Source organism: Xenopus laevis, chromosome 5S, assembly GCF_017654675.1.
Source record: "Xenopus laevis strain J_2021 chromosome 5S, Xenopus_laevis_v10.1, whole genome shotgun sequence".
NCBI lineage: Eukaryota > Metazoa > Chordata > Amphibia > Anura > Pipidae > Xenopus > Xenopus laevis.
The window spans coordinates 103,067,635-103,075,256 of NC_054380.1; positions in this window are offsets into that span (position 1 = coordinate 103,067,635).

Sequence of the window (7,622 nt, forward strand, 5' to 3'; positions counted from 1 at the left end):
TAGAAGGACATGATCATAGGGTATGTACAGTATAAGGTAGAAATACATACCTGTTATACAGATAGACATATATATGTAAATGCATTTCCCTTTATTGCTATCAGAGCTAAAAAACTTCCTCCTACACCAAACACAAGGGGAAACAATTTATACTGTTTTTTCTATTCCTGTTGTATTTTACATTAGAATAACAAAAACAAAATTGGGAAGTTTAGGGTTACACTGATTCCTTTAGTTATTGTCCAACTCTTTTTTTATGTAGAGAGCTGATTATTAATTTACTACATTAAACATTTTGGTTTGGATTATGTTAAAAAGGCAAAGTCATACAAAGATGTCTGTGAAGCTTTTGGGCATTCTAAGGGGCCATAAAGTCCCTTGGAGAACCGCCTTATGTTGGATATAAAACAGAACATATTCGACTGCACATAATAATGAAAGTATTATTGTTTTCTAATCAGGTCTCTTTTTGGAGAATGTAATGAAAAGAGTCAAAGAATAAAAATGTGCCAACATTAAGAATGAAATAAATAATATTTTGCAGTAACATTTTTTATTAAAAAAAGGTAGTTATCACATTGCAGTTCTATTGTGTATAGGCTTGCTTTCTTGTATGCAGGCGCAATCTATAAAATACCCATTTTTTCTGGTGAATGTCCAATACATTTGCAGGTTTGCAACATTTATAATAAATATGCACAATGGATAATTTGTTCACATAAGGAGAAAATTGTTCCCATTGCACATATTTTTCATTTTTATTGCCCATTTGTGTTACTGCTGTGTATGCAGCCAGGACTTCTAGTATTGCTTAACTATGAAGTGATGTGAACTGTGTGAGTTGAGAAAAATGCAACACTTGGGGGCACATTTACTTAGCTCCAGTGAAGGATTAGAATAAAAAATACTTTGAATTTCGAAATTTTTTTTGGCTACTTCGACCATCGAATGGGCTACTTCGACTTCCGACTATGACTTTGACTTCGAATCGAACGATTCAAACTAAAAATCGTTCGACTATTCAACCATTCGATAGTCGAAGTACTGTCTCTTTAAAAAAAACTTCGACCACCTACTTCGCCACCTAAAACCTACCGAGCACCAATGTTAGCCTATGGGGAAGGTCCCCATAGGCTTTCCTAGCTTTTTTTGATCGAAGAAAAATAGTTCGATCGATGGATTAAAATCTTTCAAATCGTTCGGTTCGAACGATTTTTCCTTCGATTGTTCAAACGAAGGAAATGCGGTAAATCCTTCGACTTCAATATTCGAAGTCGAAGGATTTTACTTCGACGGTCAAATATCGAGGGTTAATTAACCCTCGATATTCGACCAATAGTAAATGTGCCCCTTGATTTCTGCCTTGTGATTTTTACAGTGGGAATACTGTAACCCCCTGTTACAAGGATAGTAACCAACTGACAGTACAAAGGCAGGAAACCAAAGGAACTCTGAGGAGACTTCTAATATCCCACAGGGTACATTATTTTTTATATTACACAAGTTTCAGTGTGTCCTGTGACACAAAGCACCGGATGATAAGGGTATAACAATACATTTTATAGGATATTATATATCCACTTTCTATGCCAGACAAAAATAATACATTGAATATTAAAAAACAACATTATACAGGTTTTGGATCTCATGTTTTCGTTTTCCTTTACAGAATCAGATATCCAGGTAATGTATACTTGTTCCTTGCACTGATAACACACACACATTTAAAAAATTATATATGGTGAGGTTGAAGATTTATAGTTATTTTTCAAAGTAATAGCCTAGAAAGGCCCAGTATTACTATGGGGCAGATTTATCAAGGGTCGAATTTCGAGGGTTAATAAACCCTCAAATTCGACCCTCGAAGTAAAATCCTTTTTAGCGCAAATACTTTGTTTGATCGATCGAATAAAAATCGTTCAATTGAACGATAAAATCCTTGAATCGAATGATTCGAACGATTTTAATTGATCGAACAATTTTTATTCGATCATAAAAAACTGTGCTGGGGAAGGTCCCCATAGGCTAACATTGAACCTTGGTAGGTTTAAACTGGCGAAGTATGTAGTCAAAGTATTTTTTAAAGAGACAGTACTTCGATTATCGAATGGTCGAATAGTCGAAGTCGAAGGTCATAGTAGCCTATTCGATGGTCGAAGTACCCAAAAAACTTACTTCAAAATTCGAACTTTTTTTCATTCGAATCCTTCACTCGAGCTTAGTAAATGTGCCCCTATGTGTCCCCTCCTTATATGAATATCTCCTACATCAAGCATGTCCACAGTGCTGCCCGGGGGCCAATTGCGGCCCATTTTCAAATTTACACCAGCCCTCAGCCTCCGTCATGAAATTAATAATAATGCAGCCCTCCAGCACAGTGCAATCAGGAAACACGTAGCCCTAGCAGTAATAATTGGGCACATTAGTGAAATGATCTGCCTCTTGGTCTATACTGCTGCCTGTGTGCTGAAGGTGTTAGCAATAGACACGTACTGGCACAGAGTGACGTGCCGCTCTTGCATACATTTCTATTGCTAACACCTTCAGCACACAGGCAGCAATATAGACCAAGTGGCAGATCATTTCACTAATGTTCCCAAATATTACTGCTACAGCTACGTAAATCCTAGTTTAAATGAGTTAAATTATGTTAATGGTTCAAAGAATCTCCCTAAATCTGGCCCTCATTGCAAAAAGTTTTGACACCCCTGTCCTACATCATCTCCAATGCTGCTTAACCACCCAAAATGCTCCCCTAGCATAAATATTACAGCCCATCTCTGCCCTTTCAGCAATGCAGTTAGGGTCAGATTAGAGAGGTCCCTAACCCCTAATCCGCCCCCTAGAAAACCAACCTAATGGATCCTGCAGACTTTTGCTTTTAACTCAAGCCAACCCAGTGACTTCACAGAAAATGACCACTGATGTCACCAGTTGGTTGTTGTAAAAATAATTGGGACCTGACAACTGCTTTGGTGACTATCTGTTTTTGAGTTCCATCAGGTCAGAGTGTTTGGCACATCCTGTGAAAGTTGGATAGAAAGCTAAAGTAAGATAGGTTCAATAAATTCACTTTCTTATTTGCTTTGTCTTGTTCTAAAGTACAATATTTGTCAAGTGTTTCCACAGTTACCCATTAAATCTATAAATGAGCAGCTACAGTGATCTAAAAGTACATTAGGGAAAAAGAATCAGCATGTGATAGATCTCATTATTTCAGTGCAGAAGTCTGTAAAGCTATGAATTAACTGGTGCATTTCCCATAGTGTTCTGTTGGAAGCAATGGCAAATAGAGTGGGGCTGTTTTCCAGCTGCTCCAGCACAGAAAGGCCAGCCCTCATCTTAAAGCGGTTGTTCACATTTAAACTTTTTCCAATTTAGTTGTTTTCAGACAGTTCTCCAGAAAGAAAGACTTTTTGCTCTATTTGTTCTATTTGTGATCATTTTTCTAATTCTGAAGTCTAAAGTTTCATTCTTCACCTTCGAAAGCACCTATGGGGGAGTTGCCGACCCTTTAACTGTTCTAAATTGATACATCTAGTTGATACATTTGTTATCTTTGGCCCTGCCGAACAGAATCCCAGAGTTTCATTAAAGGTAGCAGAATTGATACAATTGTTGCTAATATTCCAAAGATACTGCTGATAAATGTATCAACTCCTGTACCCACCCCATGTATCCAATTGTAACAGTTCAGACTGCACCTGGATTTACTGAGCTGCCAGACTGAGACACCAGAGACACGAACATTAAACTTTAAACTTCAGTTTTGGAAAACGATAACAAATAAAAAATGGAAAACAATTGAAAAAAGTCTTTGTTTCTGGTGAGCAATCTGAAAACAATTAAACTGAAGAAAAAAAAATGTTTGGAAGGTGAACAACCCCTATAAAGTAAATGTTTGTAAAGCAGAAACATCCAATCTGTGTTTTCCCAGATGATTTTGGACTCCCGCTGCCAATCCATTCATGGAGGGATGGTTGGTGTATAGTTAAAAAACGGATGGAGGAGCTGGACAATAGGTTCCCTAGGAGTAAGTACTACTAATTATACACAATGGAGTTCAGGTATGGCACTTGTATGAGACTGATGATGAAATGGGTATATGCCATGCAAATCCCTTATTGCCTCCATATCATCATAGTCAGTTACTGAATAGGGGGAACCTGACTGTGCAGGAAGCTTGGGGGGCCCCTTCTGTGAATGTGTGTTCAGAATAACAATAATACAGGAGTGTATAACCTGTGGCCATCAAGATGTTTAAATACAACTCCCACTTTCCCTAGGAGTTGACATTCAACAAAAGCTGGAGGGTCAAATGTTAGACATCTCTGATTTATATGAGGACATCTCATTAAACATATTACACAATTTTATACACCTTGAACTTGTTCTTTCTGATGCTTGACCCCAAGGCAAAATACTTCTTTCCCTCATCAAGCCCCTTTTGTGACATCATGTGGTATATCCCATGTCTTAATTATGACATGATGGGGCTTTCACCACTCCCTTTGAGACACTGGTGCTGACTCCAGTACCCTTTAGAGGCGTATAAAGGCATGTTCACACCCAATATATGAATTTCTGAGTTTATTGTACTCATCCTCACACAGTCAAAAGTTGAGGGCAGTTCTCAACAAAGTAAATATAAAGGATCATTTTCATTGAAGGAGTTAATGTTACTCATTTATTATAACTGAGGGATTAAATATGGCCAGAGTTATGTGTGCTTTACCGAAGGCATTATTCATAACTACCTGCAAAAGAAGCTGCACAGTGTGCAGGGAGACAGTGCCTGAAACTACTGGCAAGCTTTTTATTAGCATGTGAGCTGTCTAAATGCAAAATGATGCTGTTCGCGTATTCCTGATAAATGGGATACATCCTTTGCAGAAAACCAATTCATTTGCACAATATATTATACAGAGAATTTTTTTTTTCAATTTACAGATGCCAAAACCTCATGCTTACATCTTTTGTTGAATTCTTACACCTGCTGCTGGTTGGCAGAGGTTTATGGGAATTTTAGTGGAACAGCAAGGTGCCTGTTGATTTACCCATAGGTTTGCATTTAGCTGATGGAACACTGTACATGCATGGATATGCTTTCCAACAAATGAATTGCTCAGCTCTGCACAATGGTAGAACATTGCTATACACAACATGCACACAATTAATATCAACTGATACAAGGCACAAAAATCATTTATTTATGGACCACCCATTTATTAGTGACTCAGGATTCAAAGCTTATAGTAACTGCCCAATGACTGCAAAGCTTTGTATTTACTTTGGCCTTCGTTCTGAATGTTAAATATAACTGTAGAACTGTCAGGGCCCGAAGGCTCTGTTGGAGTTTTGCGGACCAAGGAGGAAGCTTAGAGTTCAATAAACTTTGTGGTATCAGAAGGGTTAGACAAAAGAGTAAACAAAGTCCAGGCAAGGGGTCAATCCAGGCAGCATGGTTCGTAATCCGATAAACAGGCTGAGGTCAAGAACAAGAATCAAAGTATTTAGCAAAGATCGAACCCAGGAACTCACAAAGATTAACCTATATTTGGGCAAGGTTCTGGCGCCTTGAATAGGCCAGTTTTCGCACCAAACGCTGGCATCAGAACGTGCCACAAAGGAATCCTGGAGGCCGCCATTTTGCCGAAGGGAACCCGGAACCACCATCTTGCCAAAGAGGTCTAGAGTGGTGAGTATTCCTTACAAGAACGAAAACACTTTTTTATGTAAATTTGACACAACTTACCTGCAGCAATTCTGTGCAAAAGTATTTTCAGAAGCTTTTTCAGGGAGGGCATCACCTTTAAGTGTATATGAAGTCTTAGCTAGATTCGCCCTTTCAAGGCTGTTCTCTTTAAAATTTCAAAGTGGAGTTGCTGAATCTGTCACAATTACAGATGCTTAAATGAACAAATGAGTGTTTGGAAGAAACACATATAAATAAAATCTGATGACAAACACACAAAAATTGTTTCTAGAGGTAGAAATATAACCTGTGCAGTCTTTGCAGCTGAGAAACCTCACACTAAAACACAGGGGCCCTTAATTACATAATCCATTACATTTTTTTAATTCCCTGGTAATTTTCATGCAGTCTTCTGTAATCCCCTATCAATATCAGCCTCTGCTCCCCATCTGAAGATCACAGCTTTAGGAAATAGGTAAATGGTCCTGCTATAAAGGAGAACTGTGTCGGACTGGGATACCAAGGGCCCACCAGAAAACATGATAAGAAGGGCCCACCAATCATTAGTGACCCTTTAAACATTTTCATGAAAATGAAATGAAAGTAAACTCACTGAGGCCTATGGGAAATAATTTATACAGAGATAGCAAGGCAACCAGTGTGGCTGATTCCACAAAGACAGATATAGGTCTAATGCTATTTGTTGGATTGTGCCCCATGTGAGAGTAAAGAGCAATGCAGTGAACAGGACTGCCATCAGAAATCACAGGGCCCCATAGGGTTCCCACATGTTAATAAAAGATATTGGTGGTCAGGGCCCCCCATATAAAAACATTTGTGGCTAGGACCCCACATGAGAAAAAAAAATTGGTGGCCAAAATTGGTGGTCAGGGCCCCCCCAAATTATGAGAAAATTGGTGGCCAGGGCCCCTTAAACGTCCATGCCTTCCCGAAGTCAGCAGCTCTCAGAAAGATGGGGGGTCTGGCTAATGAAGTGAGTGTGGCGTTGCCAGGCCCCCCCTTACCCTCGGGCCCCCTACAACTCTCCCCCCTGTCCCCCCCTGATGGCTGCCCTGGCAGTAAATGCCCACAGGTTGTGTGCACAAAACAACCTAAACTCACTCTCTGTTTTCCTTACTATTGAAGTATCCCTTCTCTACTAACCTTTAATGCAGGTTCCGTTAAAGTGCTTCCTTCTGCTGCCGCTCTTTATCTGAAGCACCTTCTAACCCCACCTCCCGCCGCATATTCCTGCTTCTGTCTCTAATGTTCACTAATGTTCACTGTCAGAAAACTTGCAGAACAAACTGCAGACTTCTTTTAATAACATTTTTAACAGTGCAGAGTGATCGGACAAGCCAGAATCTTTCCATACAGCCCAAAACTTCAATCAGAGAAGTATGCAGTTCAAAGCGTTGTTCGCCATTTTTCCTTTTACTATCTGTCACCACAACAGAGGGTGGAAGCTGGGGCCCACAAGGACTGGGGCCCACCGGGATTTTCCTCGGTATCCCGGTGGGCCAGTCCGACCCTGACTAAAGCCTAACTAAAGAAGCAGGCATTATGTTCTGGACTTCTGTACCAGCTCAAGGCAACCACAGCCCTTTAGCAGGGAAGATTTGTGTCTCTGAAACTGCCCCAGTAGCTTCCCATCTTCTTTTCTGCTGATTCACTGCACATGCTCTGTGCTGCTGTCAGTTTACTAAACTTATAGACCAACTCACAATATACAGTACACATAGAATATAAATGTCACAATATAAGACTGATTAGTAATTAATACAGATAATTATTACATGGCAGCACATAAAACAGTACAACTAACATCAGAATCTAATAATCAGCCCTGTAGCATCATCTTATATTACAGACCAACCTCATGTCCTGCTTGATAATTTGTGACAACCCCTAAGCTCAGCTTCTCAAC